General features: G+C 38.4%; 1 long non-coding RNA gene across 2 annotated transcripts in view; it reads left to right on the forward strand.

Moving 5' to 3' along the window:
- LOC110256324 overlaps positions 683–24,623 on the forward strand; it is a 65,343-nt gene continuing 41,402 nt past the window's right edge. For both annotated transcript variants that reach the window (XR_002337733.1, XR_002337732.1), the window contains exon 1: positions 683–2,603. This is a non-coding gene — a long non-coding RNA (uncharacterized LOC110256324). The remainder of the gene's footprint in view (positions 2,604–24,623) is intronic.

Raw genomic sequence — 24,623 nt, forward strand, 5'->3', positions numbered from 1 at the left:
AGTCTGAGGTAGAAATGCCAGCAGGTTTGTTTGCTGGTGAGGCTTCTCCTCCTGACTTTCAGATGACATCTTCTTGCTGTGTCCTCGCATAACCTCTTCTCTGTGCATGCCAAGGGAGAGTGGGCTCTGTGTCTTCTCCTCTTTTTGTAATAGCATCAGTTCTGGAGTTCCCATTGTGGATCAGCAGGTTAAGGATCCAATGTAGTCTTCATGAGGATGTGGGTTCGATTCCTGACCTTGCTTGGTGGGTTAAGGATCCGGTATTGCTGTGGTTGTGGCATAGGCCTCAGCTGCATCTCCAATTTGACCCCTAGCCTGGGAACTTCCATAGTTCAATATCCCGCAGGTGTGGATGTGAAAAGGAGGAGGAGAGTTAGGAGGGGGAGGAGGAGAAGAAAACATCAGTTTTGTTGCATTAGGACCCCAACTTTTTAACATTACTTAACTTTTATTACACCCTTATAGGTCCTATCTCCAAATGCAGTCACAATGGGGGTTAGGGCTTTAACATACTTTTTTTTTTTTTTTTTTTTTTTTTTTTTTTTGCTTTTTTTTTTTAAGGCCTCTTCCTGCGGCATATGGAGATTCCCAGGCTAGGGGTCTAATCAGAGCTACAGTTGCCAGCCTATGCCACAGCCACAGCAATACCAGATCCGAGCCACGTCTGAGAACTACACCACAGCTCACAGCAACACCAGATCTTTAACCCACTGAGAAAGGCCAGGGATCGAAACCACAACCTCATTGTTCCTAGTTGGATTTGTTTCTGCTGTGCCATGATGGGAACTCCTAACATAGAAATTTTGGGGGACACAACTCAGTCCATAACAGAGGGTGTCTTTATCTTTTTCTTGACTTTAAAGGGAATACTTTTACCATGGGAAATTTTGTTTGCTCTTGGTCTTTAGTCTTTAGATGTATTTTATCAAGGTAAGCAAGGTTCCTTTTATTCCTAGTTTGGTAAGAGGGTTTTTGTTGTTGTTAAATCATGACTGCATATTGGATTTTATCAAATGCTCTTTATGCATCTATCGAAATGATTATATGTATGGTTTTTCTCCTTTAATCTATTAACATGATAAATACATTTCATAGATTTTATAGAGTTTATCATTGCACTTCTGGTATTAACCCAACTTGGTCAAGATGTACAAATGACCCCCCCCCTTTTTTTTTGGCCATACCTGTTGCATATGGAAGTTCCAGGCCAGGGATTGAATCCAGGCTGTACTGCAACCTATGCCACAGCTACAACAATGCCAAATCCTAAACCCAGTGCTCTGGGCTGGGGATGGAACCAGCAAGTCCACAGAGACAAGCTGTGCCACAACAGGAACTCCACAATTGACCCTTGAACAACATGGATTTGAATTGCACAGATCCTCTTATACACAGATATTTTTTCGATAAATGTGTACTACAGAACTACATGATCCAAGGTTGATTGAATACATGGATGTGTAATGTAGATACACAGTGCTGACCATAAGGTTATACACAGACTTTTATTTCTTGACTGAGGAGTGATGCCCCAACCCCCAAGTTGCCCAAAGATCAACTATATTATCGTTTCTATGGGCTTGTTGTGTTAAACGATTTGTGTAAGACTTTTGCATTTAAGTCTGAATGGCTTATAATAGCCTTTTCACATGTTCTACTTGTCTGACTTGATCGGGAGTTTATATTTCTTAGAATGGATTGGGGAAGTGTATCCTCTTTTTCTATTCTCTGGAAGAGGAATCGTAGTATAGTGGTAAAGGACATGGATTCCTAAGGTGTTGAACTGTGTGTTGGTGAGTCATGTAGTTGTCATTCCCAGGTACTGTGAGAATAACTTGGTGATGAGGCCAGTGGGCCTATAATACCCAAACTCAAGTTCCTTTTTAGAAATACCTAAATGATAAGGTCTATTAAGTTGAAAGCTAGAAAAAATAATATGCTTAAGCCTTTAACAGGTGCTACTTACTGTTGAATGATATTACTAGCTATGACCCCAAAGTCCTAAATTTTCTCAGTGTTTCCTCTTTAATCATAAATTTAGGAGATTATACATCTTAGGACTGTCAGTATCAAACTGTAGACATGATTCAATATCTTTATAAAATAACTATGGAATGTTAAAATACTTATTGTAACAACTGGATGCCCTCAGGATACACTTTCTTCCCAGGGAGCCAGATGGGATGTAAAGAAGAATTTCAGAGATACAAATAAAAGAAAAAGCCCCACAGATATGTATATGGATTTCCTTTGTGTGTACTCCGTATTTCTCCAGCTGTCTAAGAGAAACCAAAACTTTGTTGGCAAGACTTAAAGCTTCAGTACCAAATAGATATTGGGGACAATATTGCAAGGTAATTTACTAGTGTTCCAGTGCTTTATTTTCACGATGCCTCTGTTCCTCTGTTTTACCTCAGAAGGTGACAAATGCAATAGCAAGGGGAAACCCCACTTCTCTGCTGGCAGGAACAGATGTTGCAGTGTTCAGAGCTGTAACTGGCTATGTTTTTTTTTCCAGGTTCTTCCATAATTTTGAATGATGCTCAAAGGGAAGCTGCCCTAGAAAGATGACATTTTGAAACTCAAGGATTCCAAATGGAAAGGTTACTATGTTTTTTAAATGTACATTATTTATATTTAAGGCCTCAAATAATAGAACTCTTGCCATATCTTCAAGCATAGGGATTCTTTCCTTAGCTGTGTTCAGTCTCCTAATAAGCTCATCAGAGTCATTCTTCGTTTTGTTACAGTAATTTTGATCTCTAGCATTCTTTTTGATTCTTTATTAGAATTTCCACCTCTCTACTTACTTTACCCATCTGTTCTTGCACGTTGTCTGTTTTTTCCATTAGAGCCTTTGGCGTATTAATAATCACAGATGTTTCAAATTCCTGGGATGATAATTTTAAAATCCCTGCCATATCTGAGTCTGATTCTGATGCTTGCTCTGTCTCTTCAAACAGTTTTTTGCCTTTTGTTATACCTGTACTTTTGTAGAAAGTCAGACATGATTTACTAAGTGAAAGGAATTGTAACAAATAAGCTTTTAGAGATGTGGGGGTCAAGGAAGTGTTCTCTAGTTCTGTAATTAGTCCTGTCTTTTAATGATCCTGTGGACCAATGCTGTGAACATCACAAGTGCCTCTCATCCACCTTCTTAGGTGGGATGGAATGGCCGCTGTGAGCTAGAGTTGGCTAGTTTCCTTCCTCCAGGCCAGGGAAGCTCTGATAAAACCTCAGTAGGTTAGGCTCTGGAAAAACAGTTTATCTCAAGGGCTGACCTTGTTAAAATGGATAAAATGGTCTATATTTCAAAGTGGTTCCATTTCTCTTCCTCCCTCTGGAAGCATAAAAAAATTTTCCTCTGATAAATACTGTGAGAACCTGGTTTAGCTCCAAGAGGTAAAACTAACAAAAGTGTGGGGCTTCTCATCCCCTGGAGTTTTAACTCAGAGTTGTCCACACGGAGCCTTTAGCAGATCATCAATTACAGTTCTGGTTTTTCCTATCCTGGCATTGGTTCCTGTAGAGGTGTCTGTTCTCCTGTTTCTGCTCTGGTAAGTTGTGATTCTCTGTATTTGCCTATCTATCTTTACAATTTTGTGGGTAGCAATTTGCCCTGTGAATTTTCTTTTTTAATAGATCTCAGAAGAATTGTTGATTTTTTCCCCCCATTTGTTCAGCTTTTTACTTGTTAGCACAGAGTGGCGACTTGTAAGCACCTTATATGCCACACTGGAAAGTAGATGTTGGTACATAAAAGAATGCTTTAAAATTAAAAACTTTTAACTTACTCCTGAGTTCTCAAAGCACTTTTAAAGAATATTAAGTAGTGTGCTTAGTAGTCTGGGGAAGAGTACTTGGTGTTAGGAAACAGAGGTAACATAATAGTAATTGTATTTATTAAGAGATAATTTCAAAACAAAACAAAAAATCACTGCTTTTAAGAGAATTAGCGAGAGAACATAAAGCACTATGAATAGTTTGGGAGGAAAGTGTCTTAAAGGCAAAGTATCATGAATCTGTGGTAGTAAATTTTATCTGTCAGCTTAGGCTCAGTTATGCTGTGGCAGCAAACAGCTCCAAGATCTCAGTGGCTTTTGACAACAAAGGCCTATTTTTCACTCATGCTGCATTTTTGCTGGAAGTCAGCTGAGGTTTTGCTCCATGTCATCATTATTCTATAACTCAGGTTGAAGGAGTGGGCTCTCTCTGCAATATGCCAGTTAAAGGAAGAGGGAAGATTTTGTTCAAAAGCAGCACACACCACTTCTGTTCACATTTCTTTGCCATAGCAAGTCATGTGGCTACTGCTGAATTCAATAAAGTGGGCTCCAGGAAAGGGTACTACAAGTCACATGCCACATGTGACATCAGTGTAGAGGAAAGTGGAATCTTCCTACAGAAAGAGTGTCAGACACTTTAAATGTTAATGCAGTTGACCATAGTTTCTACCAAGTTCTTCTGTAGTTTATTGTGAATTGGGTACTAAAATTCTCTTGTCCAAGTCATTTCAGGACTACTTACTACTATGCAAGGTTTTTATTGGCCACTTCTATACCTACTTTGAAGCTGAGTTTTTGTGTTTTTTTTTCTCCATTCACTTGTTAGAGGATGAGAGGACAAAGGAGTCCTCTGTTGAATACCTTTGTGAGAAGCTCCTGGACATTGGGTGGGAGTGAGGCCACAGCACTTGCTTCCAAGGTGTTTACAAAATAGCACTCTCCAGCCAGTCCAGCCAGGCGTATGTTCCTGGAATCTGTGTTGTCAGGTCAGATGGTAGAAAAATGACTCCTCTTTTATGCCTCATCAGAGTGGTTCTTGTGGCTACCCCTGTTGCCATCAGGTTGCATTTGTGTAGTAATAGGAAATATATTGCCTAAGTGATGGTCAGTTATTTCATCTGTATAGAGATGGGGATAAAAATTACAAATGGGTAGAATTAGGAACAGGTTAGGAATAGGAAAGCTATATTAAATAGGTAAAGAAAATGCAAAGCAATGAAAGCAAAAACTACTTGCTCTGGTTATAACTAGAGTACAAAGCTTCAAAAGTCAGGTCAAAATATTAGAGAAATTCTGACTCACAGATCATAAGTAGGCTACTCACAAGGATAAGTCTAGGCCATATAAATTTTTTTTTGAGGGGGCAGCACTATGTTTTAAATATCAGAAAATGTTTTATAGAAAGAATACAGATTTCTGGCTTCTCTTGAAAAATGAAACATTTTTCAATTTTTGCTGACACTCCTGGATTTGTAAAGGTAGCAATGGAGCTGCATTGCTATCATTCCCTTGGGACAAAAGCATTGATCTCTAGTTCTTGACATGGCAGCCAGGTGGATTAAAGACCTTAATATGAAAAATTAAACTTTAAAGTAATTGGAAGAACATGCAGGAGAATATTTTTGTCATGCTATTTTTTTTTTTTTTTTGTCTTTTTGCCATTTCTAGGGCTGCTCCCGCGGCATATGGAGGTTCCAAGGCTAGGGGTTGAATTGGAGCTGTAGCCACCGGCCTACGCCACAGCCACAGCAATGTGAAATCTGAGCCATGTCTGCAACCTACACCACAGCTCATGGAAACGCCGGATCCTTAACCCACTGAGCAAGGCCAGGATCGAACCCGCAACCTCATGGTTCATTGTCAGATTCATTAAGCGTTGCACCATGACAGGATCTCCTGTCATGCTATTTGAGAAGAGATTCTTGAACAAGATTCCAGATAGTCTATTGTATACATTAAAAATTATTTTTATCAAAATTAAGGATTCCTATTCAACAATGATCATTATAGACAAGGCAATTCATAGGAAAAGAGATTGGAAAAGATATTTTCAATACATAAACAAAAATGATTAATATTTAGACTATTTTAGGATTTTTTTTTCTTTTTGTCTTTTTTAGGGCCACATTTGTGGCATATGAAGGTTCCCAGGCTAGGGGTTGAATTGGAGCTGTAGCCACTGGCATATGCCATAGCCACAGCAACAGCACATCTGAGCTGCGTCTTTGAAAAGATCAACCAAATTGATAAACACTTAGCCAGGCTTATCAAGGAAAAAAGAGAGAGGACTCAAATCAATAAAATTAGAAATGAAAGAGGAGAAGTAACAGCAGACATCACAGAAATACAAAGGATCATAAGAGACTACTATATGCAACTACACACCAGTAAATCAGAAAACGTAGAAGAAATGGACAAATTCTTAGAAAAGTACAATCTTCCAAGACTAAACTAAGATGAAATAGAAAAGATGAATGGACCAATCACAAGAACTGAAATTGAAATGGTGATTAAAAAACTTCCAACAAATAAAAGTCCAGGACCAGATGGCTTCACAGGCAAATTCTTGCAAACATTTATAGAAGAGCTAACACCTATCCTTCTGAAACTGTTCCAAAAAATTGCAGAGGAAAGAACACTTCCAAACTCATTCTATGAGGCCACCATCACCCTGATACCAAAACCAGACAAAGATACCACAAACAAAGAAAACTATAGGCCAGTTTCACTGATGAACATAGATGCAAAAAATCCTCAACAAAATACTAGCAAACCAAATCCAACAGTACATTAAAAGGATTGTACATCATGATCATGTGGGATTGATCCCAGGGATGCAAGCATTCTTCAATATCTGCAAATCAATCAGTGTGATTCACCACATTAACAAACTGAAGAATAAAAACCATATGATCCTCTCAGTAGATGCTGAAAAACCTTTGACAAAATCCAACACCCATTTCTGATAAAAACCTTTCAGAAAGTGGGCATAGAGGAAACCTACCTCAGCATAATAAAGTCTATGTATGACAAATCCAGAGCTAACATCATTCTCAATGGTGAAAAGCTGAAAGAATTCCTGCTGAGGTCAGGAAAAAGACACAGATATCCACTCTCGCCACTACTATTCAACATAGTTTTAGAAGTCCTAGCCTTGGCAATCAGAGAAGTAAGAGAAATAAAAGGAATCCAGATTGGAAAGGAAGAAGTAAAACTATCACTATTTGCAGATGACATGATACTATACCTAGAGAATCCTAAAGACTCTACCAGAAAACTGTTAGAGCTCATCCACGAATTTGGCAGTCACAGGATACAAAATTAATACACAGCAACTGATTGCATTTCTATATATGAACAAGGAAATACCCCAAAGAGAAATTAGGGAAGCGATCCTGTTTACCATGGTATCAAAAAGAATAATACTTAGGAATAAACCTACCTAAAGAGACAAAAGACCTGTACTCTGAAAACTATAAGATGCTGATGAAAGAAAGATGACATAAACAAATGGAAAGACTTACCATGCTCTTGGATTAGAAGAGTCAATATTATCAAAATGACTATACTACCCAAGGCAATCTACAGATTCAATGCAATCCCTATCAAATTTCCAAGGTCATTTTTCACAGAACTCAAAAAAAAAAATATTTTAAAGTTTGTTTGGAAGCACAAAAGACCTAGAAGAGCCAAAGACATACTGAGAAAGAAAAATGGAGCTGGAGGAATCAGGCTCCCTGACTTCAGACTCTACTACAAAGCTACAGTCATCAAAATCGTATGGTACTGGCACCAAGACAGAAATATAGATCAGTGGAACAGGATAGAAAGCCCAGAATTAAACCCACGCACCTACAGTCAACTAATCTATGACAAAGGAGGCAAGAATATACAATGGACAAAAGACAGCCCCTTCTACAAGTGGTGCTGGGAAAACTGGACAGCCACATGCAGAAGAATGAAATTAGAACACTTCCTAACACCATACACAAAAATAAACTCCAGATGGATTAAAGACCTAGATAGAAGACCAGACACTATAAAACTCTTAGAGGAAAACACAGGCCAAACACTCTCTGATATAAACCACAGCAATATCTTCTCAGATCCACCTCTTAGAGTAATGACAATAAAAACAAAAACAAACAAACGGGACTTAATTAAACTTAAAAGTTTCTGCACAGCAAAGGGAGCCCTGAACAAAATGAAAAGACAACCCACAGAATGGGAGAAAGTCTTTGCAAATGAAGCAACTGACAAGGGATTAATTTCCAAAATTTCTTCCTATCGGTCAATCCCCCCAAAATGAACAACTCCATCAAAAAATGGGCAGAGGATCTAGACAGACAATTCTCCAAAGAAGACATACAGATGACCAGAAAACACATGAAAAGATGTTCAACATCACTAATTATGAGAGAAATGCAAATCAAAACCACTATGAGGATCCACCTTACACTGGCCAAAATGGCCATCATCCAAAAGTCTACAAACAATGAGTGCCAGAGAGGGTGTGGAGAAAAACGAACCCTATTACACTCTTGGTGGGAATGTAAACTGGTGCAACCACTGAGGAAAACAGTATGGAGATTCCTCAGAAAACTAAAAATAGAAATCCTGGAGTTCCTGCCATGGCTCAGCTATTAGCAAACCCGACTAGCATCCATGAAGACTAGGGTTCAGTCCCTGGGCTCACTCAGTGGGTTAAGGATCTGGCATTGCCATGAACTGTGGTGTAGGCTGCAGATGAGGCTCGGATCCTGTGTTGCTGTGGCTGTGGCTTAGGCAGGTGGCTACGGTTCTAGTTGGACCCTTAGCCTGGGAACCTCCATATGCTACACGTTTGGCCCTAAAAGCCTAAATAAATAAATAAATAAAATAGAATTACAATTTATTCCAGCAATCCCACTCCTGGACATCTATCCAGAGAAAACCATGACTCAAAAAGACACATATACTCCTATGTTCATTGTAGCTCTATTTGCAATAGCTAAGACATGGAAACAACCTAAATGTCCATCAACAGAGGAATGGATAAAGAAGATGTGGTACATATACACAATGGAATATTACTCAGCCATTAAAAGGGAAAGAAATAACGGCATTTGTAGCAATATGAATGGACCTAGAAATTATCATGCTAAGTGAAGTCAGTCAATGAAACACCAGCATCAAATGCTATCACCTACATGTGGAATCTTAAAAGGGACACAAAGAACTTCTTTGCAGAACAGATACTGACTCATAGACTTTGAAAAACTTATGGTTTCAGAATGAGACAGGTTGGGGGATAGGGGAATGTGCTGAGGTTTTGGAATAGAAATGCTATAAAGTTTGGTTTTGATGATTGTTGTACAACTATAAATTAATAAAATTAATTGAGTAATTAAAAAAAACTTTTTAAAAGAACCATGAAAAAAGAAAAAAACTTGTTAAATATCTTAGAAAAAAGCAATTTTAAATAAAATGACTCAATTTTCCAATAATCCAGTTGACAAAAAGTATAAAATCAGATATCATCAAATTCTGACTAAAGATGGGGGACATGAGAATCCTCTTATGTTGCTGGTGGAAATACAAACAGCTATTCCAGTGAGCTATCTTGTCAATGCACAGTGAAATTAAGGATATATAGAAAGACATCTGAGACTGTGGCAGTATTACTTGTTCTAACAGACAAAGGGCAGAAATAACATGGGCATCTATTTCTAGGGGACTGTCTAAATAAAATGTGGTACATGTATTTAATGAAATAGTATGCAATAGGCAGAAGCTTGATACAAACAAGGTTTATATATCATAATATAGATATACATACATCTAAATAAATATGTATGAAAGATAGCTTGAAAGTAGTGTGTATATATTATTCCCACCTCCCAGTTCTTCCCTCCTCTCAGTGGTTTCACCTATAGTAATCATAAGATTGGTTTTGAAATCTGTGAGTTTGTTTCCAACTCAAAAAAATACATGCAGTTCCATGTTCATTGCAGCACTGTTTGCAATGACCAAGACATGGAAGCAACTTAAATGTCCATTGACAGAAGAATAGATAAAGAAGATATGGTACATGTATATACAATGGAATACTACTCAGCCATAAAAAGAATGAAATAATGCCATTTGCAGCAACATGGATGGAACTAGAGAGTCTCACACCAAGTGAAGTAAGTTAGAAAGAGAAAGACAAATACCATATGATATTACTTATGTGTGGAATCTAAAATATGGCACAGATGATCCTATGTACAAAACAGAAACAAATCACAGGCATGGAGAGCAGACTTGTGGTTGCCAGGGTGGAGGGGGAAAGGAGTGAGGTGGATGAGGAGTTTGGGGTTGGTGCATGCAAACTGTTACATTGGAATGGATGGGCAATGGGATCCTGCTATATGGCACAGGCGAACTGTGTGTGATTGGGTCACTTTGCTGTACAGTGGAAGTTGAGGAAACATTGTAAATCAACTATAATAAAAAAAATGTACTAGAGTGAGAGTCTATACCTAAGAAGAGATTGAGGCTGGGAATGGGCAATAAAGAGATTTAAAATAAAACAAATTAGGAGTTCCTGTCACGGCTCAGGGGAAACAAATCTTACTAGCATCCATGAGGACGCAGGTTTGATCCCTGGCCTTGCTCAGTGGGTTAAGGATCTGGTGTTGGTGTGAGCTGTGGTGTAGGTTGCAGTCGTGGCTTGGGTCCTGTGTTGCTGTGGCTGTGGTGTAGGGCAGTGGCTACAGCTCTGACTGGATCCCTAGTCTGGGAACCTCCATATGCTGCAGGTGAGGCCCTAAAAAGATTTTTAAAAATTAAAATAGAATATAATAGCCTTGCAGGTACCACCAGTGATCACATACTATGAATTGAGGAATGTGATCCATTCAATTCTGTAAACCTAAAGTTACAAAAGACATCAACAAAAGGAGTTACTATTCCTTTATATTTTGATCAAAGATAACCATTTTAATCTTTTTTTTTTAATTTATAAAGGTGGAATAAATTACACGGTTTGGCCTGATTTGAACAGCTCCACTGCCAAACACTAATCTAGTTCTTGCAATTATCCAGGAACACGTTTGTGATCTTCCTACTTTGTTGTTTTCTGTGTGTTCATTCATTTATTCCCACTCAGTAAAGTCCTCCTGTGCATAACTGCCAGGTGACCTACACCACCTTTGCCTAAGAAATGTTTTTCTGGAAACCGGAGGACAATTCCTGCAAATTAAACTACCTTAGTACTGATGGATTTGAAGTGGCAGATGCTGGTTGGATTTTACAAGTCACCTTTGCCTTCTTCCTTCATTTTCTTCCTGCTTTTACGTTAATCCTCTCTGTGCAGATCTGAAGTGTGTGAAGCACTCTCCAAGGAACTGTGCTAATGATAAGACCAAATCTGGGTCTGGGAAGCCCCTTCTGGCCCTTATCATATTAAAGTTTTGTAGCAGCTGTGATATTTAGAGAGAACACACATGTAAGATGGGGAAGGAGGGCATGCCTGTCCCAGCAGAGGGCCTCCTAGAAGGCTGGATTTATTGGATTTTTCACTTTTCTTTGCCTTTTGGATTTGCAAATACTTTTTTCTCATTCAGTCTTAAAAATTGAGAAATTCAGCCAAATTGTAATAAAACACTAGCCTTAGTCCCCTGGGGCCTAAGAACAACTGCTGACTCTTCCAACCTGGCTCCATAGCACCCTCTGCTTAAGTCTCTTGCACTTACCTCCCCAGCCAAAGGGACATCACACTCACCATGCTCGGATTTATGATTTTAAAAAAATGAATCTTATATATTAGTTTTTTACAGAATCTTACGCTTCAAGTTAATATATCAGTTTAAGAGTAACTGAAGTGTTTTCACAGTGTTTACCAGAGCAAGATTTGCTCCTTTGTTTTGAGTCATTCATTCATTCAGTAAGTATTTTCTGAGCATATGCGTCAGATTTGTGGCTGTAAGCCTCACCAGGTAATGGTTAGATTGTCTTCTTACTTTGGCGATGAGCTCTTGTATTTTTTGAATTACTCTGATCATACTTCTGAGACATGAGTAAGTGTGGAAATTGAGTTTCCATTCTCTTGTTAATTTGCTACATGGCTTTTCAAATTGTTAAATAAGGCGTTGACATTCTTGGAAACGAAAGAAATGGGGTTCCTTATATCTCTGACTTAAATTCTCACTTTGCTGTCAGATTTTAGTAAACATCAGCTACTTTTCATATTGTGCTGGAATGAGGAATAGTATGGTGTGGTATGGTATAGTGTTTTCTAATATAGTGTAGTATATCACAGTACTGTATAACAGGTGGACCTCAGGTTCACAAGGTAACTCAAGCATCGACTTTGCTATTATCTAATCTTGTGATCTAGGGTAAGTGTCTTAAATAAATGCCTCCCTTTATTTAAAACTATAAGAATGTTTGTGTTTGGAGTTAATGAAAAAATTAGGTAAGAAACTAAGCACCCAGCACGTAGTAGGTCAGCCTCTCCTATGGCCACCTGAGAGGAACATAAAGGAGGTAGAAAGCCCAGGTCTAGTCCTCAGGAACTAAGAGTCTAGTTAGGAAGATGAGAATTAGACTCTATGTAAAATCCCCAGGAAAATGCCTCTGAGAAGAAACCTAAATACCGTAAGTTGACTAACTCAGTCCCCTCATTTACCACCAGTTCTAGAAATGAAAGACAGACTTGTCTTATAAAAATGTGTTTCTACATGATGTATATAACTGATGTCTAGAAAGCTTCCTATAAACAACCCTTCTCGGGGGAAGTAAAGCACTTGAGTTTTAAATTATACTCAAACACACACTAATACTCATACTCACATGAACATGAGAGTGACTTAGGGTTCCATTAGGCCTTTTATCTGAGAGTTGTGCAAATGTTTGATCCATCTGGTGACAGCTCATTTAACATGTTATTTCTAGTGTTTGCAAATAATTGTCTAAATAGAAATATGCTTGAAGAGATTCTATTTAGTGTGTATACACGGAAAAGTAATTTCCTTTGCCATTTTATGTATTAAAAGAATTGAGAACCTTCCTTTTGTTAACATATCCTCACGTTGTTTGAGGTGCAGGTCATGGCCATAGAGTTTGAATGTGTCCTTTCATAGTGCTAGTTACATGAGGATCTGCTCTCTACTGGGGGCCTCTGTTTGAAGTGGTTATATTTATAATCCTCGGTGGGCTTGTGCCAGCAGGTTCCCTGGAAAAAGCAAGGGCCTTGAGGCCAATGAGACTTCTATTCCTTATCCCTTGGAATGAGGTATTCAAGATTTGCTGGGATGGTGGTGGTCACATTTGTATAGGGGGTATGGAACCTTCTGGAATCAAGGATTTATGCTTTTTCCTTGTCATGTTAACTACTGTTAAAACATCTCTGATGATTAGAATTGTCCCAAATGGTAAGCAGTGTAAGAAAGACCATTCAGGATCCCTAGGGGGCACTTACTAGGAGAACTCCAGCCCCAGGCCAGGGCCTCTGTTATCTTTGGGAAAGAGATGGTTCTGGACATAGTTTGTGTCTGAAGTTGAGAATAAGTTGAATACTTATTCTTTGGTGGAGAGCTCAGCAACACTTTATTATTTATTTATTTATTTTAATTTTTTGCTTTTTAGGGCCGCACCTGTGGTATATGGAGGTTCCCTGGCTAGGGGTCCAATAGGAGATGCAGCTGCTGGCCTGCACCGTGGCCACAGCAACAGCAGATCCAAGCTGTGTCTGCAACCTACACCACAGCTCATGGCAACACCAAATTCTTAACCCACTGAACGAGGCCAGGGATCGAACCTGCAACCTCATGGTTCCTAGTCAGATTCCTTTCCGCTGCACCACGACAAGAACTCCTTAGCAACACTTTCAAGGAACTCTTATAACCTACTTCACATCTGCTGACTTTACATCTCATAAAGGTGTTGGTGTCACACACGGAAAGCATAGCAATGCTGGATCTGGGCCGCATCCGCAATTTATACCGCAGCTTGCAGCAATGCCAGATCCTTAACCCACTGAGTGAGGCCAGGGGTTAAACCCTCATCCTCATGGGGTGGGGATTCTTAATCTGCTGAGCCACAATGGAAACTCCAGCTGGGCCTTCAGTGATAGATTCTAGAGATGGTTATGCTATTCTGAAGCCTTGAAGTAGCACTTGTGAGCTTCAGTTTCATTAGTGAAGTTGGGGGTGGGGTGGAGTGGGTGTTGTGGAGGTTGGAGGGTGGAGGGTTGGGGATAAGGTAACTCCAGGTGTAGTGACAGTCAGAGAAGGGGACTGATGCTGTGCTTAAAGGAGCCAGGAGTTGGGAACTCCCAATCTCTCCTTCCCTTGGAGAAGCGATTAACTAAGTAATAGTAGATTGGGACCTGAATTCAGGAGGTCTTGTTTTGCCTCCAGTCCTTATCATTTCTTGATCTGACCATCCCTGAGGGAAACAGGAGTAGCTTATTTGGCTAGCCTTTCCCTTGACACAGGAGTGCCCAGGGCTCAGGTGTCAGTGACCATTGTTCCTGAACCCATTCACACTTAAGTTGGAGTCCTCTGTAGGAGCTTCTGTATCCCTCAGTATATTTTTTGAGGGGGTAAATTTAAACTCCTGGCTCTTTCCTTGGCTACTCTTCCTTTGTTAAAATATCAGGAGTGGAGATTTCAGAGCTCTACAAGGCATTGGTTCAACTCCCTGAGTGAACTTTCACAAGTCACTTGGGAACAAAAACACTTATTTTGCTTGCTTTCTATGTTTGATGCTAGATTAAAGGGAGAGAATGCAGATGAAGTGCATTGCCACAGGACTTTAGTAGAAATAGAAGAATACAAAACATGCAGCAAGAAGCATTTTTAAGGGTTCCTGAAGATGAGAATGACATTTAAAATTCCCTTAAAGTAAATGGGTTTTTCCCTTATTTGCCTTAAAGTAATTAAGTTTTTTCCCACCAATAGAAGATCATCAGGAACACACTTCTTGTAGTAAAAAGAAATTAAATTTATTTTTATTGCATTCCAAAGGAAGCATGAGGAGTTGGGAGAAGCTTCTCACAGGATATGGGTTTGTGCTAGATGATTCAAGTGAGTTTAAGAAGGTGGAGGCCAATTCTGAATGAAATATTTCAGGCAGCAGGAGCAGTTCTGTGACTGTGAATCTTAATATTTACTGATCAGAAAGGAGTGCCATAGTGGGATGGGACTCTCCTTGGTGAGTCACTCCTGTTAGGCAGAAGCAGGGATGCTTCACCATTTTAGTGGTTGCAGAGTGGACTTATTCTGTCTCATTCTAACTATTGTCATGAAGTAGGCTTGTTTAGAAATTGTTTCTGTCCTGTGAACTTGGTTTGTGTTCAACTGGGAACATCATGGCCTAGCTGCCAGCAGAACTGCTTTCTCATGTGGTTTTAGGTATATTTATTTGTCCCCTATTCTGGAAGGCAAAGAAGGAAGTCATAGTCAAAGAGGTGCCAAGGATGAACACTAGGATAGAAGGTCTCTAATTGGTTGGGTAAAGAACAATAATGAGGTTACAGAACCAAACGAGGAGCAACAGTCACCACCGAAAACCAAGAGGGCATATCAAGAAGGAGAGTGAATGGATGGGGGGTGGGCCTGAAACAATTCCAGAGCCAGAGTGCAGCTTTTCCTTTAATTGTGTGTCCCCTCTTGGCTACATGTGAGGTTGGGCAGGTTCCCCTTTCCTGACTTTATTTTTTATTTATTTATTTATTTATTTTTGTCTTTTGTTGTTGTTGCTATTTCTTGGCTCCCGTGGCATATGGAGGTTCCCAGGCTAGGGGTTGAATCGGAGCCGTAGCCACCGGCCTACGCCAGAGCCACAGCAACGCGGGATCCACACGCCGGATCATTAACCCACTGAGCAAGGGCAGGGATTGAACCCGCAACCTCATGGTTCCTAGTCGGATTCGTTAACCACTGCGCCACGATGGGAACTCCCCCTTTCCTGACTTTAAATGCAGTAACCAGACTCCCTCCCCAACAGTAAGGCAAAGTTAGCCCTTTTACTTCCCTATTATCTTCCTATGATTCCCTTTCTGTATAGTCTAGATGTTTCTGCCCAAGACCTGTTCTTAAAATTATGTGTCTTAAAAGAAAAAAGGAAATTTGTCATAATTTTATTTTGATAATTATATTTTGGGTAATAAATGACTAATTCAAAATGACTGTAAAAAATAATTCACTGATTTCAAAAACAACATGTTAAGGATATCATCAGTGAATAGTTTTAAATTTGCTTTTATTTTCCATTTTATCTTCTAGGTTGGAGCAGAGAACAAGTATCTATTATGATAAACAAAATAATTTTTTTAAACTCAACATTTTGTTTTTTAGTGATGATTCTTTAATTTCATTGAGAATTTTTTTAGAGAGAAGTTGATATACCACTTACTAAAATGAATTACCATTCCTATCTTACCTGATCCATTTTAACCAGAAGAAGAATTTCTTTATCCACATCTGTTTGCTTGGGTTTTTAAAGTTTGTATGTATGCGCGCGCGTGTGCACACACACACACACACACACACACACACACACACGTGCACACACATGCCCCATTCCCCTAATGGAAGAAAGCTTTAAAAATCTGATTTAATTGCAACCAGGAGGAGTAAGCTGTGGAATAGAGGGTAGGACTGTTGAGGAGTCAGTAGGAAGGGAGTCAAAACCATGCTTATGTCCAGCTGACCCTTTTGAACAAAATTAAGGGAGTTTATTTCTCTTATCTGCTTTTCCCATTCCTTCTTTGTTATTTCTTCGCTATTTTTCATATCACTTTGAGGTTGTACACATTTGGTGCTTTAGTGTTTGTGTCTATAATGAAAATTAATAGTTTTATTTGGAAGAGAAAAATTAAAATTTTGGGAAAGGATGAGGAAGAGAAGAAAGTTGGAAGAGCAACTTTATAGTTTTTAAAGAGAAGAGCACTAGCTGCTGTTCTCCCAAACCAAACCCCCAAAATAAATTTTACTACCAAAGCACAATTAATTGGGAAAAGGAAATTCAGGATTCCTCCTGTTACAGAAATACAATGTAAATTTAAAATAAAGTAAGAAGGGCATATTGGAGGCAATATCAGTCAGATTCTTCCCTGTATTTATTTGCTGCACTGGGACAGTATCCACATGTCACAGTAGTGGGAGAGGTGCTATGACACAGGGAGGGAAAGTAAAATTTTTTTCAAGTCTTCTCTTTTGCTTTGAAAGAATTACCTCCAAAATTTCAAAAAAAAATTTGTTTGCAATATTGTCCACATTTCCTCAAATGTAGACCCTACAAAACCAAAGTGGGCTGTGTTGATTATGAATACAGAAACCTTCCAGGGGAATAGCTCTGCCTCTGGTTCTAAATGCTATAGCGTCTTCTTCACTTCAGGCTCCACACATTTTTAATTCCATAGGGACTAATCTGAGGTTTGTTCAGCAAGCCTTTTTTTCAGAGATAGTGAAAATTAATACTATAAATATTTCTGATATTGTCTGGGGTGGTAGTAATTTATATTCATAAAAGCAACTATATTCCAGATATCCTAGAAATATCATTTGGATATTTAGTTAAATTAAACACATGTTTATTATTTAGACTGCTAGCTATAGAGGTAAATGAAAAAAAACATATGCTTTCTGGGGTGTGGTTTATTGAAACTGCAAATCTGGCTTATTTTGAAGATACCCCCAACCACAGTTTGAATGAATAAACCAATGAACAAAGGGATATCATAGCCCTATTTGAGTTATTTTGCTTATGTGACTAAATTAGATCAAATTTCTGCTCCAAATCTCTTCATAATGATGGTTTCTAGAGAACTGTATTGGTTCAAGGCAGTTATGTGATATTTTGTTATTAAATAAACTTTGACTAGTGAGCCATGACAGTGAGCCAAGAAAATGTATTAGCTTGTTTTCCTGAACTATATTTGAACAACCAGGTAAATTATTTATTCAGGTTTCAAAGCACTTCTGGTCCATTCAAAAGTGGTTTTGACAATTAAATCACAGTAATCAAGTATTACTGAACGCTTGACAGTTGTACACTGAAAACTATGTATTGATAATGGCACTTACTAAAGTATAAAAAGGAGACAATTTTCAATGCTAATAAAACATGTAGTATTAATTTAATATTTAAAATGTGCAAATACCTTTTTAAGATATATCTTCTGGTGGTTTTAAATGTGCCTATGTGTGACAAACCCTGCATTCTCACCTAAGATTTTGTAAGGTTGATTTCAACTATGCCCTTACTCAGAAAGCCAGACCCCACTTTCCAAGGTCTTAATGAATCCTACCCAATGCAACATTGCCACCTAGGGTTAGTGAAGCATCTTGGCAATGGAGTCATGCAAGAAGGTGTAAAACACTGGAGGTGGAACTTTATGGTGGAATTTGGAAAGGCAAATAATGGATATCCCTTGTTTAGTGTTCTTTTCTGCTATTTAAAATATGAATAGTGCTTATGTAGAAATTCCTTATACAAAATTTAATAACCTGAGTGAATGACTGCCTTACTACCTAAGGGACAAAGAAACTCTATTGATTTCTAATGTTAGCTACGTACTTCATTGTATGCCGGTGATTAAAGTGCTACACCTGCTATTTCACAGCTATGCTTACTTCTCATGACAAGCTTAGTCTTATCTTTATTTTTTTACATATGAGGAAACCAAAATATAGAATAGTTAAATCACTTCCTCAAAGTTATGCAGTTGCCGAATGGTAGGCCCAGGCTTTCTAATCCTGGAGATAGAGTGTTATACTTAACCACTGCTATTGTAAAGAAATGGATATATATATATATATGTATATATATATATATACACACACACACACACATATACATATATATGTGTGTGTGTATATATATTACATTGTATATTTTTTGCTTAAACAGCAGACATGTATTTCCTCACAGATCTGGAAGCTAGAATTCCAAGATGAGGGGACTAGTGTGGTGAGGCCCCTCTTCTCACTGTGTACTCATGAGGAGAAGGAGGGAGAGCAAGTTCTCTGGTGTCTCTTCTTTAAAAGGCACTAATCCCATCATGAAGGCCCCACTCTCATGACCTCATCTATCCCTAATTATCTCATAAAGGTCCCATCTGCAAATATCATGACATTGGGGTTAAGGGCTTCAACATATGAGTTTGGGGGGGGACACAGTTCCGTCCACAGTAGACCGTTAAGTGAAGGTTTCTTCAAGGATGAGCTCTCGGAGCAGTTTCCTGGGTCAAATGAGAGAGAAAGGATAAGAAATGGGTATCTTTGAAATAATTTCTAATGTACTTGCCTCTTGATAATTAAAAAAAAAATGTTTTTCCATGTCATCCTTCCACCATGAGGGCCAGATCATGAGGCTTTTTCACACCAAGAAGGAAACAAATATCCATCTGTAAAAGAAGAAGCTCGTGGGATTGGTAAGAAAGAGGCTGTCCTATAGGGAGTTGTTTCCAGAAGAGAAAGAAAGTAGAAAGTTCTTCTGGTACTCGGAGATGGAAGTGGCTGAAAAAGAGGAGGGTCAGTTAAGAGTTTCTTGGTTCTTCCTGTTCACTGAACATGTGGCAGGTGTGGTTAAACATCTAGACAGGTTTGGGGTTGTCTAAGGGTATTCAGTCCGGGGAGACTGTAAGCTGTGGAGGGAAGCCCTGGGTTTGTGATGGCACTTTGTTCAGTGTGGCATTGTTGCGTGGGTCCAACTCAGAAGTGAATGTCAGAGAGAGGTATGTCCATGGATGGACCTAAAATAGAGCCCTATTCCATGTGGCCTGTATACTGGTGAGTACAAGTACTTGCAGACTGTGAAGTGGAGAGGAATATGGAAACTGAGAGGACTGATAGACTAGAAGAAGCCTGGAGTCATGGAAAGGAGGTCACAGAGTGCAGGGCCTTGTGAATGGAGTCATGGCTAGAGGTCTACAGCCTTGCCAGTGGGTACCAATATGATTGCCACAGCAATGCCCAAATGGGGTGAGGCCTACAAAGACCCAGGAGATGGTGTATGGACCAGAGACTCTTCCCCACCTTGTCGTGAACTAGAGGGAAGAAGAATTGGTCAGGAAAACTCCTTCAGAGGAAAGAAACCACCCAGAGTCTAAATCTGAAATACATCTTAAGAGAGCATTAAAAATGGAAAGGATGCTCTTACCTTTATTTGGCAGAATCATGTGTTCCTCTCCAACATTATCCCAACTCTACCCCAATGACCATCAGCGGAAATGGAGCCAGAGCAAGCTGGAGCAAGCTGAGAACAGTTGTGGAAAATTTATATTTAGTGCACATTTGAATCATTATAAATTCTGATTCTGCTGTATCATATTTATGTATGTCATATGAAGTAAGTTCTGCCAAGTTGAGAAGTAACCCATTTAAAAACAAACTGATCGACATGACCCCTTAGGCACAAGAAATTTCTTGAGCCTTGATCAGGTATCAGTAATATCTGGTCATATTTTCATCCTCACTGGAAATCCTCAATGGAGTGGGGGAGTTACTGGTAATGCCTCTCACTCTTTGTTCTAAAAGACAGATATGCAGCTGGGATATGTGTACCTCCCTGGGCAGGTCGCTGAGTAGAAAATTCATCAACACCACCAAGGACCTTTTTGACCTTGAGAATATTGCTTAATTTTTCTGAGCTCCAGGTCATGTACAAACTGGAAATAATAGTAAAACAGTATTTATTGCATATAGTTTTTGCAAGGGTTGGTGAACAATAAGACAAATATATGTGGAACATAAAACTATTATTATTATCATTAACCTTATTACCACTGCTTTTACTGTTGTTATTAGTATATTTTGAACTAATTGTTGGAGGATCTTGATGTAGATGAATAATCTAAGCACATGTAAAGCTTAGATATATGGTGTATATGGTTTTATCATAGACTACCTTATTCTCCTAAAATCCAAATTGTATAATTTAGCATTTTATTACATATTACTTTGTTTTAAAATTATTTTATTTATGGGAGTTCCTGTGGTGGCGCAGCAGAAACGAATCCAACTAGGAATCATGAAGTTGAGGGTTTGATCCCTGGCCTTGCTCGGTGGGTTAAGGATCTGGCGTTGCCCTGAGCTGTGGTGTAAAACGCAGACGCGGCTTGGATCTGGCATTGCGGTGGCTCTGGTGTAGGCCAGCAGCCACAGCTCCATTTGGACCCCTAACCTGGGAACCTCCATATGCCGCGGGTGCGGACCTAAAAAGACGAAAGAAAAAAAAATAATTTTATTTAGTTTTGTTGATTCTCACCATCTAAATAATCACTTCTAGGTAGGCACTGTATCTTATGGCACATAAATATCTGTTTCTGTACCAGAGGTACTAATGTGCTGTGTCTAGTACATACAAAAGCTATAAAAAGTATGAACTGGAGGTTAGAAGTACTCATTTTCAACCAATTTACAAATGGAAAAGTTCTCAAAAACAATGGTGAACAAATAATAAAGCAAAAGCTGGACTCATAAATTAAAAAAAAATCCAGTCCAATCAAGGTCTTAAAATTTCAAATTCTTCCTTTTATTTTGTTTCTTTAATCCTTAAGTTTATTTTTTTTGCCTTTCTCTCTATTATTACAGAAATAATGTAGCCTTATGCTCATTGTAGATTAAAAAATTTGCATAATGAACACCTACTATCTGTTTGTGTCCACCGAGGGACACCAAAAACAAAACAAAACAACACACCAAAAACCTCCAAAACAAAATAGTAACAACAATACAAAACAAGTAATACCTGTTATCCTATATACTTTAATAACTTGATAGATAGCCTTCTAGAGATTTTTATTTTAATTATTTGCTTTTTAAAAGATTTTTATTTTTTCTATTATAGTTGATTTACAATGTTCTGTCAATTTCTGCTGTATAGCAAACTGCCCCAGTCAAACACACACACACACACACACACACACACACACACACACACACACACACACTCTTTTTCTCACGTTATCCTGCCATCACAAGTGACTAAATATAGTTCCCTGTGCTATACAGCAGGATCTCATTGCTTATCCACTCCAAATGCAATAGTTCACATCTACTAACCCCAAACTCCCAATCCACCCCTCTCCTTCCCCCTCCCCCTTGGCAACCACAAGTCTATTCTCTAAGTCCATGAGTTTGTTTCTTTTCTGTAGATAGGTTCATTTGGGCCATATATTAGAATCCAGATATAAGTGATATATGGTATTTGTCTTTCTTTTTCTGACTTACTTCACTTAGTATGAGAGTGTCTAATTCCATCCATGTTGCTGCAAATGGCATTATTTCATTCTTTTTTATGGCTGAGTAGTATTCCATTGTGTATATAAAAAATACAGAATGCTTCATAAATTTGCGTGTCATCCTTGTGCAGGGGCCATGCTGATCTTCTCTGTATTGTTCCAATATAGTATATGAGCTGCCGAAGGGAGCACTTTTAATAGATTTTTTAAAGGATCAAATCACACCTAATCTTTTGAAAATTATCAGAAATTATATAACCAGTTCCATCCTGTGGACATTTAGGTTGTTTCCAACTAACCCCTCTTATTGATTCTGGTTGTTTACAACCAGTCCCTTTTGTTGGATATGTGGTTATTTTCAGCTCATTACTATATGTTGCCTTTTGCTATTGTAACAGATTGCCACACATTGTGCTTAAAACAACACAAATTTATTTTCCTATAGTTTTGGAGATCGGAAATCTGAAACCAGTCTCACTGGGCTAAGGTCAAGATGTCAGCAAGGCTGATTCCTTTTGGAGGCTGAACGGAGAATCTATTTCCTTGCTTTTACCACATTCTAGAGCCTGCCAACATTCCAATCTCTCCTTTTGACACATTGCCTTCTCTTCAGCATCTATCTACCCCTATTTTCTCCCTATGAGGACATGTTAGGCCTACCTGGATAATGCAGGATAATCTCCCCATCTTAATATCCTTAACTTAATCACATCTGCAAAGTCCCTTTTTTAATATAATGTAACTTATTTCCAGGTTCTAGGGATTAAGACATGCACATCTTGGAGGGGCAATCATTCAGCCAACAACAGGCTGTGTAAACCATATAAGGTGGTTGAATAGTCTGGGAAAAATACTAGGGAAAAAACTGAAAATTAGAAAAATACATAGCTTTCTTTGAGACATTAGCTATTGACAACATGCAAATCAAAAACATAATGAGATATCACTTTATTTCCACTGGAATGGCTATAATAAAAAAAGGACTGATAATAACAAGTAGTGTCAAGGATGTAGAGATAATAGAACTATTATACATTACTAGTGGGGATGTAAAATGATCAATCCCTTTAGAAAAGTTTGGCACTTTGTCAAAATGTTAGTATATAGTTAACATATCAGCACTTCCACTTCTACATATCTACCTAAGAGAATGAAAAACATATGTCCATACAAAGACTTATACGAGAATATTCATAGCAATACTGCTCATAATAGCCAAAGAATGGAAATAACCCAAATTTCAGCTGATGTATGGAAAAATAGGTCTATCCATCCAGTGAAATTTTATTCGGCAATAAAAAGTAAACAATAAGGAAAGAGTACTCATATATGCAAAAACATGGATGAACCTTGAAAACATGCTAACTGAAAGCAGTCAGTCACATAGTATATGATTCTGTTTATATAAGTGTCCAGAATAGGGATATCTTTAGCATCAGAAAAGTAGATTAGTGGTTGTCCAGGGATGGGGTGATGTTGGGGGGGGAGTGACTGCTCATGGGTAGGGGTTTCTTTTTTGGGGGGATGAAAATGTCCTAAAATTAGATTGTGGTGATAGTTGCACAACTCTGTAAGGATGCTAAAACCCACTGAATTGTAAATGAGTGAATTTTATGATGTGTAAGTTAAACCTTAATGAGATTTTTAAAAATGAAATCTAATACGTACTACGACAGGAATAAACCTCCCAACAGTATGCTTTGTGAAAGAAGCCAGACACAAAAGATCACATATTTTATGATTCCATATAAATGGAATGTTCAGAATAGGCAAATCTACAGAGACAGAAAGTAGATTAAGTGGTTGCCTAGGGCTTAGGGTAAGGGAAGATTGGGAAATGAGGTTTCCTTTGGGATAATGGAAATGCTCTAAGATTGTGATGATGGCTACTTAGGTCTGTAACTATGGCTAAAAACTATTGAATTTTGCATTCTACATAGGTGAATTTTATGGTATATAAATTATATCTCAATAAAGCTATAATTTTTTTAATAGCCTGAGGATTGACATGATTAGTTTCCTTCAGTGTGGAGATGGATTAGAAAGAGGCCAATGAGGAGGGCAGGAAGGCATACTAAATTTTTCAAATGGGAGTTAGAGCTAGTCAAGTTTTTCAATTTCAAATTTTGTTAAAAATGGACGTTTATTCACATCCAAATTTCATTAAAAATGGATGATGATAATGGTTTCCCTGCTCAATTTCCTAGTCAATTGCTTATCATCTTCACCGTTTTTGTCATAATCACAGCTCATTATAGCTATGTAGGGTGCTGCATCCAAGAAGGGATGCTTTCATTTCTATATGTTAAGTGTTTGCTGCTTAGAGGGTTTGATTTAGAGGCAAAGAATAATCAATCAGACTGTCAAATTGTCTCCCTAAAAATAGACGCAGCAGAAAAGATAGTAACCAATGCCTTTCTTAAACCATCAAGGCAGCTATTTAAAATTTTTTATGCCTGCAGAATCTGAGTATCTCTACCCTTGGTTTTAATTGAGGGCTTTCTCAGGACATGCAGGAGATTCTTCTGTAACAAGTGGTCAGTACTGATGTGTTAAAAAAAAAAAAAGGTAAAAACCTGCTTCTTATGCACCCCAAGGCCTCTCACCAATAACTTGCATTC

Source organism: Sus scrofa, chromosome 13, assembly GCF_000003025.6.
Source record: "Sus scrofa isolate TJ Tabasco breed Duroc chromosome 13, Sscrofa11.1, whole genome shotgun sequence".
Lineage (NCBI taxonomy): Eukaryota > Metazoa > Chordata > Mammalia > Artiodactyla > Suidae > Sus > Sus scrofa.